Here is an 18,175-nt window from a genome sequence, read left to right as displayed (position 1 = left end):
AATGAGAAAGAGGGACACTTAAGCCACGCTCCTGCCACACCCCTAGTCACGCATACCATGAAGATTTCATAAGAAAAATATGTTTTGTAATTCAAACCACACTGGTCCTTTCTATCCTGGTTAATTTCCCTTCATATTAACAGTTTAAAATCAGTAATATATCAATTTAAAGGATGGGAATAAAGTTTAGTGTCAAATATATTTTTTGTAAATATATATATATATATATATATATATATATATATATATATATATATATATCCTGAAAGGGACAAATGAGGAGGAAAGAGGGACACTGAGGAGGAAAGAGGGACAGTTGGGAGCTCTGTGCCTGTGATAATGAAGGCTGTGCCAGCCAGACTACAATGCATAGCTGTGCACAAAACCATACTAGACAGGTGGCGTGTGCTACCTGGTACTTGCCTATTAAGAACTGCTTACATTACAACACAAAGTAAATAGTGTTTTAAACACCATTACTTTTCCATCGGCACGTTAGTGGCCACCTCAGGACTAGCAGCGCCTACAGCTGCGGCCACTTGCACCGCGCACATACCCCACGAGGAGATGCGGCCACTTGCACCGCGCACATACCCCACGAGGAGATGCGGCCCACGAGGAAGGAGGAGTGCGGAATCAGCGGACACCCGGAAGCCGCGCGTCACTACGGAAGCCCCGCTGCGAGGCAAATGACGTCAGATGCGGCTGTCAAACATGATGATCTGCGGGTCGCTGGAGTGGTCGGATGTTCCGTGGATGGCGGGAGTGACGCGAAGAGGCGCAGATGGCTGAAGTGTGGACTCTGTGGAGCTGTGGATGGGAGGAGTGATGGGAAGAGGCGCAGATGGCTGATGTGAGGTGTGGAGCCGCGGATGGAAGGAGTGAGGGGAGGAGCTACACATGACGGGAGTGCAGCCGCAGATGGCTGAATTGGAGTCTAGAGCCGCGGTGGCTGTACAGGTGCCCTCCGCATAAGCGTCGCTGGAAGGAAGGAGGGCAGGACAGAGCTGCAGTAAAGCTGACCAGGCCACAGCTGCGGCCACTAGTACAGCCCAAATGCCCGAAAACAAAGAAGGAGCGGTGCTCGAGCGCTAGGAGCCGCGAGTCGGAGGACTATGGAAGCCTCGTTGTACTCGTGAAGACGACGGCGTAAGATGACAGAAGAGGGAGGAGCCGCGGGAGTGGAGGGAGGAGCCTCGGCTGTCGGAGATGTACGGGTACTGAGGAGGAGACCCTAGAGGGAAGTAGCTGCAGTGCCGCTGACCAGGAGGGCGTTCCAGATGGTTGATCGATTGCCACCGGGATTATGTAAGTTTCTGCTTGTTCAGTCACCCACTAATTGCCAGCTGTCAATCTCATCCTCATTCATCACCCCTTAGTCGTCATTCCTATCCTCATTCATCAGCCCTTAGCCAGCATTCCTATCCTCTGCTTTTATCACCCCCTAGCTGTCATTTCCATCCTCTGCTTTCATCACCCCTTAGCTGTCATTCTCAGCCTCTGCTTTCATTCATCACCCCCTAGCTGTCATTATTCTCCTCTGCTTTCCTTTATCACCTAGCCATCATTCCCATCATCTACTTTCATTTAACACCGCCTAGCTGTCATTCCCATCCTCTGCTTTCATCACCTCTTAGCTGTCATTCCTGTCCACTGCTTTCATCACCCCTTAGTTGTCATTCTCATCCTCTGCTTTGATTCATCATCCCCGAGCTGTCATTTCCATCCTCTGCTTTCATTCATCACCCCTTAGCTGTCATTTCCATCCTCTGCTTTCATTCATCACCCCTTAGCTGTCATTTCCATCCTCTGCTTTCATTCATCACCCCTTAGCTGTCATTTCCATCCTCTGCTTTCATTCATCACCCCTTAGCTGTCATTTCCATCCTCTGCTTTCATTCATCAGCCCTTAGTCGTCATTCCTATCCTCATTCATCAGCCCTTAGCCAGCATTCCTATCCTCTGCTTTCATCACCCCCTAGCTGTCATTTCCATCCTCTGCTTTCATCACCCCTTAGCTGTCATTCTCAGCCTCTGCTTTCATTCATCACCCCCTAGCTGTCATTATTATCCTCTGCTTTCCTTTATCACCTAGCCATCATTCCCATCATCTACTTTCATTTAACACCGCCTAGCTGTCATTCCCATCCTCTGCTTTCATCACCTCTTAGCTGTCATTCCTGTCCACTGCTTTCATCACCCCTTAGTTGTCATTCTCATCCTCTGCTTTGATTCATCATCCCCGAGCTGTCATTTCCATCCTCTGCTTTCATTCATCACCCCTTAGCTGTCATTTCCATCCTCTGCTTTCATTCATCACCCCTTAGCTGTCATTTCCATCCTCTGCTTTCATTCATCACCCCTTAGCTGTCATTTCCATCCTCTGCTTTCATTCATCACCCCTTAGCTGTCATTTCCATCCTCTGCTTTCATTCATCACCCCTTAGCTGTCATTTCCATCCTCTGCTTTCATTCATCACCCCTTAGCTGTCATTTCCATCCTCTGCTTTCATTCATCACCCCTTAGCTGTCATTTCCATCCTCTGCTTTCATTCATCACCCCTTAGCTGTCATTCCCATCCTCTGCTTTCATTCATCACCCCTTAGCTGTCATTCCCATCCCCTGCTTTCATTCATCACCCCTTAGCTGTCATTCCCATCCCCTGCTTTCATTCATCACCCCTTAGCTGTCATTCCCATCCCCTGCTTTCATTCATCACCCCTTAGCTGTCATTCCCATCCCCTGCTTTCATTCATCACCCCTTAGCTGTCATTCCCATCCCCTGCTTTCATTCATCACCCCTTAGCTGTCATTCCCATCCCCTGCTTTCATTCATCACCCCTTAGCTGTCATTCCCATCCCCTGCTTTCATTCATCACCCCTTAGCTGTCATTCCCATCCCCTGCTTTCATTCATCACCCCTTAACTGTCATTCCCATCCTCTGCTTTCATGTATAAACCCCCCAGCTGTCATTCCCATCTTCTGCTTTAATTCACTATCATTGTCTGCTGTCATTTCTCCTCACTGGCTAGCTGTCACTTTCATTATCTGCCATCATTTCATCTTATTGACTAGCTGTTAAGGTGGCCATACACTCGTTAGATTAGCAGCAGATAGATCATCAGTAGATTTTCTGATCTATCTGATGTGATTAAAAACATTTTTTACATGGCTGGCATTATTCTGTAAGAGCGCCCCTTCCCTTGCTAAAACTAAAAACAAGCTACTGGTACATCTATGTAATGCAGCCAAAGCTAGCATAGCCAAAGAATGGAAGTCTCCTCTTATACCTCATGAATATTTTATCCATAAGATGTCCGAAACCTATTGGATGGAGAAAATTACCTCCTCATTGTCGGGACAAGAGGACCAGTTCGAGGAAATCTGGTCTCCCTGGTCAGCTCGCTTTATTCCCCCATAGCGGTGCTTCTGACCTGTATGCTGCTTATACTCCTAAAATCTGTAGCCTAACAATTCGAACAATAAGTGTGTTGTCTGAAAGAAAGAAATGAGAAGGATGTTGTATAACCAACATTGTAAACTGTCTGTTTTCTCCTTCATTTTATCCTTCTCTTCCCTACCTGCCGTTGTACGATTGTATCCTGTGATAACAAGTATTGTGTTGTATTTGTGCTTATAAGGTTTCACCTTTGCTCAATAAACCTTTTGTTGAAAAAAAAAAAAAAAAAAAAAAAACATTTTTTACTAGGAACAGATTTCCAATTGATGTCAGTATGAAATCTATTGAAAATCGATCTGATGGCATTTGGTTGCCATCAGATTTCCATTAGGTCCAATGCAAATTGATAAGCCATCTCCAGAGATAAGCCAAAGTTTTCCAATATGTCAGATCGATTGAAATTGGCCGCAAATCGATCGATTGGGCAAAAATTGCCTGAGTGTATGGGCTCCTTTACTCTCATCATTGGCTAAATGTCATAAGAGAGCGATCTGTCAGCTGCCAATAAACCACAGGCCAATTTCCAATCAATTTCATGCAGAAATTGATCTGGAATTGGCCTTGTGCACCACATCCACCACCCAGACGCTGTGCCCCCTAATGAAGAATGTGCCCCATGTAAAGTATACATTACCTGTCCAGGGCCTGCGCTTTTCCCCCGCTGCCTGCGGGATATCTCCTCTGCATACATGTGCGCCCCACATGGTTTCCTAGTAAGGGCGCACATGTGTGACGTCGTGCGCACGCTCTCACTAGGAAACCACGTGGGGTGTGCAGGTATGGAGAGGGGAATGCCCCCGGAGCAGCGGAGGGACAGGGCACCAGGGAGACATTCTTCATTGGGAGGGAAGGAACAGTGCCAGTGGCTTTGGCCGACCATCGCAAAATTGCACGCCGTTTCCCCGCTGCGCACCCGATCAAGCAAGTTAGCCCAACCTCTTGCAGCATGCGCGATCGACAATGCGGCCAATTTTCGTCCCGAAATGTACTTGGCAGAACCAATTTTCATCCAATTTGATTATAATAATCGCATCGATTGGTCGATTGCCCGACAAGTCGCTTGATGTATGGCCACCTTAAGGCCTGGAACCTACTAGTGATTGCTGCAACGCTGTGTGCAGTCATTGTAGTGCAACCTAAATGGCTGCAATTCTGAAGGGCTTTGAGTCTGCCAGGAGAAAAGTGCTATATACATGTCTTTGTGTGTTTGATATTTCCAATTGTACTGGATGGAATACTGATATCAAATTATTTTTTTTTACTTACCTGGGGCTTCTTGCAGCCCCCTGGAGTTATCCTGTGCCCACAATGTCCTCCTGAGTCCCTCCAGCCAGCAGGGGCGACCCCCACTGGCCAGTCGCCTGCTACTGCGTACCGCAGTATGCGGAAATTGCTATAGCAGTAGCCAGGGATGGTCCAGCTTTGCGGGGGTCATCGATGCTGGACAGAGGGAATCAGGAGGACGTTGTGGGCACAGGACAACTCCAGGGGGCTGCAAGAAGCCCCAGGTAAGTTAAAAACGTTTTTTTTTTTTTTTACTTAAGTATTCCTTTAGTGGTGAGTTCACACGATGGCTCTCAATTAATTTTTCTCTGGAGTTTTCTTTTTTTAGGCATGCAAGTTTTTCTCAAGTTGGGACTAAAGGTGGCCACACACCATACAATTTTGATTGTACCAATTTACTGAATCTATGTAATATGAGGACCAACAGGCTTAAAATACGTTGAAAGGATTGTTTTGACAAGTTTCTATACTACATGAAAGTGGTAAGATTCAACAACCAAGATTGTATTGTGTGTGAAGAGCCTAAGTCCGACTATAGTGTAACCCTAATAAGAGTATTATAGCCATACAACTCTTTCCTGACAGAAAATAGCTTCTGAGTGCAGGGGATAGATAAAAAAAAAAGGCCAATAACTCATATTTAGCTTCTGGGAAACTGAAAGACTGTTAGCATATGAAACAATACAACATTATACTTTCTTTTCATAGCTGACTAGGCCTAAGGCCCATTTAAAAACGAACGCTAGGCTGTGGCCGTGCCCCCCCCCCCCCCCCCCCCCCCCCACTGGTCTCTGTCTTTTAAATTAGCCGCGTGCACCCGCCCTGAACGCTCACCCACCCGCGCACGCTGCGCGCTCATAGGCCTGCCCCGCTTCGGGACCTGTCCTCCTCTGCTGCAAATTATATAAAGGGATACGCGGGGGGGGGGGGGGGGGGGGGACCTGCAGGATTCTAATAGTATTTTTTAGGTGCAGGAGGATAGATGCAATTATTTATTACTGCAGTTTTTTTCATCTTGGGTTTCCTTTAAAGCAAGTCTAAAGGAAATCTGAAAAAACAAACAAACAGAAACAGATACCTAAGGAGAGGGAAGGCTCTGGGTCCTGTTGATCCTTCCTGTTCCTCTCATGGTCCCTGCGTTCCAGCGCTGTATCCCCTGCTCAGATATCCTGCTGTGGTTGGTTTCAGGAATGTGAGTGCTCCCTAAGATGGGTGACTCCGTACTGCACATGGTCGAGTGCGTGAGAGAGTGTGCATGCACAGTACGGAGCACTCCGATTCCCGAAGACTTCAGAAGCCTCCCGCAGTGGCAGAGAGCAGTCTTCCACCCATCAGTTGAAGACTAACGGGAGGAGTGACGGCGCTGGAACGAGAGGACCAGGAGATGAACAGGAAGGCTTTATAGGACCTAGAGCCTTTCTTCTCCATAGGTAAGTATCTGTTTTGTTTTTTTTCCACATTCATTTCAGACTCACAAGGTGTTTTATGGGTAAGGTTCTAAAAATACTTCCTTGGAGGAAACTCAGAAGAAAAGTTTATATCATATGGACCTATGTGCGTTGCATTGCATAATAATTCTACATGTGAACTCACTGTCCCATCTCTGCGTTGTGACTGATTGCTATCCTAACTCACTAAAAAGTGTGCTTCACCACAACTGTAAACCCCATTGCTCGCATTATTACGATGGACTATGCCAAACTGCTTTGCTAACTTGCCGATGTACCATTGCAATATATAATTGCATCCCATTTGCTGTGTGATTAAATTGCCTGTTACCGGGGCTCACCACGGCTGAACGGCAGACCGCGGGAGGACGGTGTGGGACTTAGACGTGTTTATGGGGTGGGAGGAAGCCCCGGGTAAATATCAGAGCTGTACTTTAGTTAGTCTCTGAGTCTGTTTAAAGGGAAGGTTCAGGGAGGGTGGGTAAAAAATAAAAATCAATTTCCACTTACCTGGGGCTTCCTCCAGGCCGTGGCAGGCAGGAGGTGGTCTCCGGTGGCCGACCCGACCTGGCCAGGCCGGCTGCCAGGTCGGGCTCTTCTGCGCTCCAAGGCCCAGAACTTCTGCGTCCCACGCCGGCGCGCTGACGTCATCGGACGTCCGCCGGGCTGTGCTGCGCAGGCGCAGAACTACTGCAAAAGCCTGCCTCTGCTGATGACAGGAGGAGAAGAAGGTGGCACTAACTACATAGAAGTATAGAGATACGGAGCTGCCGCGCGGAGTGAGAGCTGCTGCTTTTTGTACACAGACATTTGTACATGCTGCGCTGCTGCTACTGTACAGCAAGAGGGCGCAGTACAGCAAATATCGGCAAAAATCGACACTTTGGCGATTACGGAATCGATACAAAACGATAAATCGTTCAGGCCTAGTGCACGCTGCTCAACATCACCGCATGCACTTGATTCTTTTGTGACTCAAGTCCATCAACTGATCATATAGCCAATGAGATGCTTATGATTTCTAAATTGCATGCACAATTAATTCAAATTATACACAGCCTGTAATTGGTCCTGTCAAAATCAACAAAAAAGGCACACAAGTTTAATGCTTGTCCTAGGTGCTATATTTCCTAGATATGCCACGGATAATAGCACTTTAGAACCTTTGAAGAATGCTGACTGCAATGCTGCCAGGGTTACATATGAACATTGCAGAGTTGTTCTGCTAATCTAAACAGTACTCCAGTCCATTCCAATTTAGGAACATGGAAGGCTTCCATCACAGCTTTTGTCTGCCATTGCTGTACAAGGCTAGTTCATTCAGAATTTGTGGTAGTGTCATATTAAGTATGTCACATAAAAGATGAGGACCTTGCTTTCTCACTTTCCACATCACAGGAGTTCTCATACAGGAAGACTAAATTACACATGTTACATTTCTGTGCATTAAACATGTTACATTTTTGTTTCTTAATCATATTCCTTGTTTAATGTGTCCTGTGCCTAAGGGCCCTTTTCCACTGGGAGGCGTTATCACAAGTTCAGTCGTGCTGTATTGTGATCACACAACCCGCAATTTCATGAAGCTGTTGGGAATGGAGAACAATGGTGCCAAAAATTACACTTGTTGGCGATTGCAATTTGGGAGAGAACGAACTAAGCTAGTGGAAGAGGAGCACACGGATTACATGCATGTAAATCTTGGTGCTGTTCCCATAAGCAAAACGGCGCAATCCACTTTTTGGAAAATGGCCCTTACAGACTGTGGCAGATGATAGTGTTGTCATTAGAAGACATTAAGTGGTGACATCAGAGACGGGTGGTACTGGCAGATAGTCACTGCCACTGGATGAAAACAAAAGGTCAGTCTGGAGGAGATCTTCTTAGCCCCTCCTAATACGGAAGGTCAATCTTCTCACAGCACTAGGTTATATCATGGTTAACTTGCATCATTTTGGCAAGGTTATTATTATTTAGGGTTTATATATTTCCATCATGTGCTGTTGTACAGAGAAAAACAAACATGAGTACATTAAAAACATACATTGGTATACATAAATATACAGGCATTGGTACATAATACAGAACTGGCAGATAATGTGATTGTTATAGTGACAAAACAAATGTAAAGAAACTTACAAGACCTAAAAAGGAGAGACAAGATAATAGAAAAGGTTGAGGTTTCTGAAAAATATAAAGTTTGTGGGTGGAAGATATGGAGATTGCAAACAACAACTGACGTGCATAAGTCTAAGTACATATTCTTTACCCTGCCCAAATGATAAGGGGTGGGGCGCAACCCTAAATATAAATCATTTCAATGAAAGGCTGAATGTGTCACAGTGCTGTCTAAGTGTATGAATGTAACAGAACGATTGCTGTCCGTGGTTGTGGTCCGCAACTGTCACAACAGCTTAACGCGGGAGGGTTTTTTTACTTTTTTTTTATAGCATGTAGCTAGCCTAGCGCTAGCTACATGCTTCCCCCCCCCCCTCCCTGCGGCGTCCCCCCGTACAGTCCGGGCGCCGATTGCCCATAAGGAAATCCCGTTCTGAACGGGATTTCCTTGAGAGCTTCCCCCGTCGCCATGGCGACGAACGGAGTGATGTCACAGGGAGTCCCTATCCACCCCATAGCGCAGCCTGGCGGCGATTGGCCAGGCTGCGCAAGGGGTATGCGGGGGGGGGGCTGTATCGCAGCGGGTAGCGGCACATCGGCGGCGATCAGACCAAATACGCAGCTAGCAAAGTGCTAGCTGCGTGTTTGAAAAATAAAATTATGCAAATCAGCCCAGCAGGGCCTGAGGAATCCTCCGCTGCGGCTTACGCCGTGTCTAGCACGGGGTTACCGCTAAGGAGGTTAAACTGCGAGGTAATAGATTGAGAAGCATGAATGAATTTTCTGGCCAGTGATGGTACGTCCAGGGGTCCAGGCCAGCCGCTCTGCCAGCTACCATCCATCACCAGCATCTTGTGTGGGCAGTCCTGGTGTCTGGAATACTGTGTCCACTTTCGGGGTGCGATCAGCTGTTCAGACCAATACCTATATGGTAATGCCACGGTTATGTGAAAATCTTGGAGCTTAAGACACCAGAGGACATGTGAGCAAAGAGAATCAACTGATGGGGTGAGAGCACCCAATTTATTGCTGCAGACTTGCTAAACACTCAGCTGATTTGTAGATGGTAATGCACAGTGTCCTAGATGACTGACTATTAAGCATACATCCTATGGTGGAACAAGCTTACGACTTGCCTTTCTGACAATTGCTGTTTAGAGGGGGCCCCCCTACAAATTGAATTCAGCACGGATGTAAGTGATGTGAATGTAGATGAGGATTACTATCTCCAGAAAGAGAATTCATTCATGCTACTCAATCTAATATATTGCCCTGCAATTTAAGCTGTTGTGATGGCCGCAGCCATGGTCAGCAATCGTTAAGACATGCTTTTAATTGTGCTTTACTTATGCATTGTTGGTTCCCAGTATATCTTACATGTTTTACCTATTTTGTTTAGTACTGTTTCGTTTTTTAATACAAATTTCTCATATTGTTAGTTTGCCCTGTGACCCATTGAGTCTTTCATTGAGATTGAGTCTGGCCAGCTAAATGTGTATTTCAGTTTGTTTGGTTTTTTTTTTTTTGTGATATCTGTTAGGGGATATTGCAATAGTTTGTCCACTGGGAAGCAGGATTGCAAACGCAATTGGATAATAAGCCTGTGCAAGAAAGGCGACTTGGGGGGGGGGGGGGGAAAGAGTCAGTGCATCTTGTATGCCAAAGGTCTGTCCCTCCACAAGCTCTTACCTATCCAGCAATGCTCTACATCTCCTCCGCTGTATACAGACAATTTTGTCGCTGTATACATTTTCCTGTGTAACTTCCGGCTTTGCGGTTTCACTGGTGCCCTCTAGCTGTGCATAGTGTACTTGCACCTTCAGGTCACGCATGACATGCACAGCCAGAGGGCACCAGTGAACCTGTCTGTATACAGCTACGGAGGACTGTTAGCACTTAGCGGGATCAATTAGACCATGCAGTTAGATTGGAGTGTAGTCAGTGTAGCTGTGAGTGTAGTGAAGTAGCTGGGACTGGGAGAGTAATCAGTGTAGCGAGGATAAAGTCTCTTTGGGGGTAAATAAGATGTCCCTGCCCTATAGATGCACCAGGTTTAGTATTCTTTTTTTTTCATGATTTTTGTTCTCTAAACCTAGGTGCATCTTATATGCCGAAACATCTTCTACGCCAAAACATATGATATATGAAGAAGGCTGCGAGTGCTAAATGTATCCTGAATGGTGCTGAAAGCAGGCTTGCTCAAATCCGGTCCGGGAGACATCCGGTTAGTTGCTATCCGAATATCTCCCAGTAAAGCTGTGCGGGGAGGAGGGGGGGGGGGGGGGTGTCAATCTTACCTGTATGACGTCTTCTTTGGTCCCACAATGCGCTCCAAGCACCGCATACGCTGGTCACGTGACTACAAACACTTCCTCCTTCAACCCGGAAGGAAGAAGTGTTTGTAGGTGCCAGGGACGGACCAAAGAGGAAGTCATACAGGTGAGATTGACCCCCGAATCCCCCCCCCCCCCCCGCACAGCTTTACTGGGAGTTATCCAGATAGCAACTATCTGGATGTCTCCCGGACCGGATTTGAGCAAGCCTGGCTGAAAGTCCCTGACCCACAAGAAGCATGTAGTTCAGGACTTTAGGAGTGAGTGGAAAATTCTTTTACAATGCAAACTGACCCAGGTAGTGGAAAGGCCTGCACACATGCTCAATACATGTCACCCGGCAGGCATCAGGAGTCAATTTCTCGGGTGACATTGCAGGGCCAACAACACTGTACAGACTCGTCACTAGCCTCTAGTTGACCGGAGGTTAGTTTATGTGGCTTCCAGTAAGATCTTTAGCTAATAGCTTTTATCTGCTGGCATTGCCCTCACTTTCTTGCTCATATGTGCCCACATAGCCTTCACTTTCTTGCTCAGTAGAGATTTGCCAACTATTCCACTCATCCTTTTCCTGTTTTTGTTGGTGCTGTGTGCAGTTGCTCATTTGTAGGAGAACTATGAGAACAGTTTGCTCAGGTGATAGATGTGTGAGGCTTGTGTGCTGTGATAACAGCCTTTCTGTATGTTTGGTATAATTTTGTAATAGAATTTTCCAGCTCGCCTGTGAGAGTTTAGTCAGTGTGTCCCACTTTCTGCATCGCAGCCATTTGTCTCATTATTCTGGTATAGACATTTGTAAGTAAAAGTGCCCACCAGTGATACGTGATTGTACAATCTTACCACTTATGTAATATGATGGACTATTTAAAGCACATGTGTCGAACTCCAAGCCTGGAGGGCCAGATCCATGCCAGTGTTTAGGATGGACTGAGAAAGAGATGAATGTATTCTACCTGATGGACCACACCTTTCCTAATTCAGAACCACCAATTCATTTGAGCTGTGTCAAAAATGTGTGAGGATCTCGGCCCTCGTAGGACCAGTTTGACATACCTGATCTAAAGTATCCATTCAATGTATATTCACTCAGTTTACCATTCTACTACATAGATTTGGTATAAGTGTACCTCAATATTGTATCATTAGTGGGCACCTTTAGTAAGGAAGTTCCAGTCAGGCCTTGGCTAAGTAAATATATGTTGGATTCTACCTGGAATCTTTTTTCATCAAATACAACTGCCTGCGTATATTTTTGAGTCAGTGGAGACATATTGCTGTTTGACTTTTTAGAACACTTATTCTATTTTTTTTTTCAGAGTTTTCGGCATTTGCACTTTAAGTTGAATCTTATGTAGTAATATAAACACCAGTTTATCTATGCTTGTGCCTTGCACCATGCTAATTGCATGTCTCATCTCTATATCCTATTACAGAGCTTTTTTGGAGCAGAATGGAGGCGAGTGAGAATGGATGACTGCACTGAGGAGGAAGGTGATACGGATGTGACACTGGAGCAGGTAATGCACCCCAACACTGCCAACCACTGCTGTGCTACTCTACATGCAAGGGAGAAAAGGCTGCACAGTTGTGGGGGGGAGGGTTAAATGTGGCTTGTACTAATTGTAGGAAACTGTTACCGAGGGGAGGGGTGATACTGTATGTTCAGAAGCGGCACACAAGGGGTTACTGAAGGCACAGGAGGACACAGTGTAGACAAAGGGAAACCGAGGTAGCTCAGGGGTACACAGTGAAGGCAGAGGGAAACAGAGGCAGCTCAGGGGGATAAAGTGGAGGCACAGGGGAACAGAGGCAGCTCAGGGGGACACTGGAGGCAGAGGGAAACAGGTAGCAGGGGGACACAGTGGAGGCAGAGGGGAACAGAGGCAGCTCAGGGGGACACAGTGGAGGCAGAGGGAAACCGGTAGCACGGGAACAGAGGCAGCTCAGGGGGACACAGTGGAGGCAGAGGGAAACAGCACAGGGGAACACAGTGGAGGCAGAGGGAAACAGCACAGGGGAACACAGTGGAGGCAGAGGGAAACAGGTAGCACAGGTGGACACAGTGGAGGCACAGGGGAACAGAGGTAGCACAGGGGGACACAGTGGATTCAGAGGGAAACAGATATCACACAGGGGGACACAGTGGAGGCAGAAGGAAACAGAAGAAGCTCAGAGAGACAGAGTGCAGAGGAAGTATGGGGGAAAGGTACTGCTGGTGCAGAGGTGGCACAGGGGGACACGGTGGAGGCATAGAGGAACCGAGGGAGCATCATGGAGGCACAAGGGGTGACAGAATTAACATAGAGGGAAATAGTGGAACAAAGGGGGGGAGCAGTAGCACGGCTGCTGTGAACGCTTCACAGAAAGACTCTCTTGTGTCTATAACAACATCAGACATGTTATAGATAAAATTCTATTTGACACATTCACTGGAATACAACACATATGCAAATGTGCGGTCCACTTATCGTAACAAATTCAATAGATCTTCTGATGGCAGCTGGGAGACTGAACTGCTTGACAAGCGTGCAGTTCGACATCCCATTTTAAAAAAAAGGCCTTATTGTTAAGGTTATTCACCTTCAACTGGTATATACCGTATTTTTCGGACCATAAGACGCACTTTTTCTCCCCCAAAAGTGTGTGTGGGGGGGGGGGGGGGGGGAAAGTCAGTGCGTCTTATAGTCCGAATGTATGCCCCAATGACCCACTTTACCTCCCCCCGATAAAGTGCAGAAGGTACCATTACATGTAGAGACGCGCTATTTCCCGACCTGGGAATCATAGAGACCAGCGGATAACCCCCTCTCCTGGAGCAGTGCAAGATGCTGATGTCCGCAGGCTCCCGGAAATATCGATGCAGCGGCAAGAGATTGAGTGCTGCTTGTTCCCCCGCACACTCCACATGTCGCTCCCGGTCCTCTCCTGCCCGGTGATTTCCTCCATTGGCCCCCGGCAAACATCGCTCCCGCTGCAAGAGATCGAGTGCTGCCTCTCCACTGCACACTCCGGGCGCTGCTACAAGCAATCTCCTGCTCTCTCATAGACGCAAATTCCCCCGGGCTGCAACACGAATCCTCCGCCGACTTCCTTCTTCCTGGTCACTGTGCCCCCTCACTGTGTGACCTGACGACGCACGCACACACACCGTCAGATCACACAGTAAGGGGTGCAGTGACCAGGAAGAAGGAAGCCGGCGGAGGATTCGTGTTGCAGCCCGGGGAATTTGCGGCTATGAGAGAGCAGGAGATGGCTTGTAGCAGCGCCCGGAGTGTGCAGTGGAGAGGCAGCACTCGATCTCTTGCCGGGGGCCAATGGAGGAAATCACCGGGCAGGAGAGGACCGGGAGCGACACGTGGAGTGTGCGGGGGAACAAGCAGCACTCAATCTCTTGCGGCTGCAGCGATATTTCCAGGAGCCTGCGGACATCAGCATCTTGCAATGCTCCAGGAGAGGGGGTTATCCGCTGGTCTCTGGGATTCCCAGGTCGGGAAATAGCTGTTCTTGAAATCCAGAGGCAGCAGAGTACTTCGGATCATGCCCTATGGACAAGACCCCTGCCTGGACAGATAATGGCTGCAGTAGAGGATTGTGCAATGCTTTCCTTGGCCTGCTTTTCAGCTATGCTATGTATCTTGTTTTGTTTGGAAACGCAGTGTTGGACTTATGCACTGATTTTACTTACTACCTTAGAGATAGCATAGGTTAGTGTAGCTGGTGGGTGAGCAGCAGGTGTAGGGTAACTAGTGTCAGCATAGGTTATAATAGTGTAGTTAATGTAGCTGCAGAGGTTAGCGTGGCTTAGATAAAGAAAGCTTAGGTGGTGGGAAAGGTCCACAAGATGCCCCTGGACCATGGACACACCCAGGTACAGTATATATTTTTTTTCCCTTGATTTTTGTCCTCTAAACCTAGGTGTGTCTTATGGTCCGGAGCGTCTTATGGTCCGAAAAATACGGTATGTAGTGCAGTCTATATTGTAGTTCTATTTCCTTGCTGCTCTCACTTTTTCCAGGGTCCCTTTTTTCCTTTTCCTTTTTTTACACTATTTTTATTGAAAACCTACAGGTTTTATTTAAACAGAAGCAGGCAATAGTATGTTTGTATGCAGCCTGGTATATCGATATGTTATAAAGAGAAGGGTAACCAATGCATATTATATAATATAAAGCAACTTCATATTTTATGTGTAAGTGCAGAAATAACTTTGCATTTGTTGACTAATATTCCGTGCAATATTTGAAGGATACCACAGCTGACAAAAAATATTGCTGCATTGTGTGGGGGATTACAAACACATACCTTTAGCACCCCCCGCCCCCCTCCATCTGCCGCCGTTCCTCTAATATTCCTGCCGGTGTCCGGCAACTTGATTGACCCCCCCACCGGACATATTATGCCCTGTGCGTGCAGTATGTCATCCCCTCTTCACTTCTGGCCTGCGCATAGCGATCGGCTCAGAAGCACGCTGATTCCTCTTCCTCCCCTGGGCTGCGTGTGCGCTGTATTACACCAAGCATCACATAATTTAGCATTTAGAAGTGAAGAGGGGATGACACTGCGCGCACAGGGCGCAGTATGTCCAGGTGGGGGTCAATCAAGTTGCCAGACACCGGCAGGAATATTAAAGGAACGGCGGCAGATGGAGGGGGGCAGGGGGGCGTAAAGGTATGTTTTTGTTATCCCCCACACAATGCAGCAATATTTTTTGTCAGTTGTGGTATCCTTTAAGTGTACCTGAAGGGGAAAAAACACAATAGTTATACTTACCTCAGTAGAGGGAAGCAGCAGGATTAACCACTTGCCCACCGCCCACAGCCGGGTGGCGGCAGCAAAGTGGTGTGCAGAACGACCGCAATACACCCATCGGCGGCGGCTCGTTCTGCTGTGGCCAGGGATCGAGTGCTGGATGTGCGCGCATCTTCCTACAATAGGCTCCGCCCACCCGCGACGTCAACCCGCCAGCCAATTAGCAGCGCCGGCGGGTTGTTAACCCCCGATCTTCCGCATAGAAAGCGTATAATACGCTTTGTAATGTATACAAAGCGTATTATACAGGCTGCCTCCTGCCCTGGTGGTCCCAGTGATCGAGGGACCACCAGGGCAGGAGGCAGCCCCCCTGGTAAGCACAACACCACACTGATCCTGACCTCTGATCGCCCACAGCACCCCTCAGACCCCCACCCCCCTGTTTGCACCCATTCACCCCCCTAATCATCCATCAATCACTCCCTCTCTATCTGTCAACTCAATTTTCTAGGTTAGGTCCTAAACTGCCCCCGGGGGCCTCCTGATCACCTCCCCTTGTGTACTGTATACATCTATTCTCCCCTGTAATCACCCACTGATCACCTGTCAATCACCCCCTGTCACTGCCACCCATCAGATCCTAACCTGCCCCTTGCGGGCACCTGATCACCCGCCCACACACTCAGAAAGCCTGCAGACCCGCCCTCAGATTACCTCCCAAGTGCATTGTTTACATCTGTTCTCCCCTCTAATCACCCACTGATCACCCATTAATCAGCCATCAATCACCACCTGTCACTGCTACCCATCAGATCAGACTGTAATCTGCCCCTTAGGCACCCAATCACCCGCCCACACCCTGTGGAAAGAATTTTATAATTAATCTGTTAATCTTTATGTATACTCTGTATATTCTGTATATCCTGTGTAACCTATGTGACTATATAGTCCACATGCACAAGATTAGATTATTGTGTTAGAGTGACACTTTAAGTAATAGGATTATTGTTAACCAAGGAGGTATCACGATACCATTGAATATATGTTATATACGTTTTTGAACCATATACTGTGCAGTCTCCTTTGTCCTTCACAGTGAAATTCCAGAACAACCTCCAAACCTCCCCCCAGTGTCATTCTGTACCAAGCACGGGGCAGTGAGTTGGAAAGAACAGCCTAAAACCAGTTCTCTGAAAGTGTGGGTGATTTTAAAGGACATGAGACAAGGAACTGATGTCAGAGGATTTCTTCTTCCTGTTGACTTTCATTTATTCATGAGGGACACAGAGGAAGAACAGACCCACCCAAAAGAAGAAACTGGACATTGCTCATTGGACTTATGGGATTACAGACTGTTTGGAGGGAGGAATATATTAGCATGTTAACTGGGGTATAAAGATTCACAGAGGAAGGAAGTCTCTACCCTTTTGTGACTAGCCGGGCTGCAGCTAGCCTGTTTCTCCTTTCATAAATGCTGGTATATAAAAGGGTCCTCAGCTGAGTGAATAAAGATTTCATTTTCATTGGCACGAAATGGAGGAGTCTCATTGAGTACGTTTATTTCCTTTAACATCTGGTCTGCATCGAACCGGAAAACCTATAGTCACAGAGAGGTGAGGCCTAGGAACGCGTTTGCGACTGGCGAATCTGATAGTAAGCTGGTGAAAGCCCACCGGGATTTTATTTCCTTTAAAAAGGTGGCCAAATGCAAGATCTAGATCTCACGTCTTTGTGACATACGGTTTATTTCGAACCGTGAGACTTCTTCAGCCAAGGTCGGTGAAATCGCCTGCTTAGGATTCTAAAACAAACTTCTCGGGTGTCCTGAAAGCTTCTTAAATTGTAAGTACTACCTTTTATTTCTGTAACTTCTCATACATAGGGCTGCGCAAAATTAGAGTATAAGTTTTGATGTGTTGTTATATTGTTTTGCATGACACAATCTGTGGTCAGTTTCCTGAGCTACTGTGTGCCTCAGCGGAATTGTAAGTTTTTGCAATAGAACACAGCCGCGTAACAGGCAGTAATATCGGAGTGGATCTAGATCACAGGTTGTTTCTGTATTTTAGTCAGGGGTACCCTCATGCAGAAGTTCATCACACTGAGTGAATCCGGTCTCCGCTGCAGCTCCCGACGGGCAGATACGTAGTTCTGCCAGGTAGAAACGTAACTCTACAAATCCATCTCAGGGACGAGACCGCTGACATTGTAATTCTCAAAACAAGTGTATGAACGAGGGAGGTTGAGAATGGGGCAAGGTACAGGCAAAATTAAAGCAACTGATGATGAATATGTCATGCGCAGGAGGAACAAAAGCTGGGTAAAATATTGTAGCCTGTGGAGGAGTAAATTTGGTTTTTCGGGACACCTTCACCCTGACGGGTGCAAGAAACTCGTTTCTCAAATTAAATGTGAAGCACAAAGTGACAGGAAGCTAGAAGGTCGGTTTGGCTTAGCAGAAGCTAAAATATGGCTAGAAGAGGCGCATAAGAGGCAGAAACAGGTGAATACATATTGGTTAGGAAAAAAGAACAAAGACCTGGAAGTGGTAACATGCACTCCACGCCAAGACCCCCAGATCCCTCCCCCAGCCCAGGGCCAAGCCGTACCAGTCCTAGACCAGGCTGAGGCCCTCCCACATGACGCAGATGGGGCCCCACAGGGAGGTGGAACTAAGCAAAAGGAGGAAGGGGGGGCCACGGGAGGTTTGGAGGTAGGAACAGATAGAGAGGGAGTGCTGACGAGAGCCAGCAAAAAGAAGATAGAGGGGGAGGCAGGGGT

General features: G+C 47.2%; 1 long non-coding RNA gene across 2 annotated transcripts in view; it reads right to left on the bottom strand.

Moving 5' to 3' along the window:
- The window catches only part of LOC137543664 (uncharacterized), a 41,449-nt gene extending 40,471 nt beyond the window's left edge, over positions 1-978 (bottom strand). Inside the window, exon 1 of one of the 2 annotated variants that reach the window (XR_011025560.1) lies at positions 595-978. This is a non-coding gene — a long non-coding RNA (uncharacterized lncRNA). Of the gene's footprint in view, positions 1-556 lie in introns of both variants that reach the window. The other variant, XR_011025561.1, reaches the window with a different exon arrangement.
- Positions 979-18,175: the final 17,197 nt, after the last annotated feature.

Source organism: Hyperolius riggenbachi, unplaced genomic scaffold (genome assembly GCF_040937935.1).
Source record: "Hyperolius riggenbachi isolate aHypRig1 unplaced genomic scaffold, aHypRig1.pri scaffold_150, whole genome shotgun sequence".
Classification (NCBI taxonomy): Eukaryota; Metazoa; Chordata; class Amphibia; order Anura; family Hyperoliidae; genus Hyperolius; species Hyperolius riggenbachi.
This window is presented reverse-complemented; position numbering and strand designations above follow the sequence as displayed.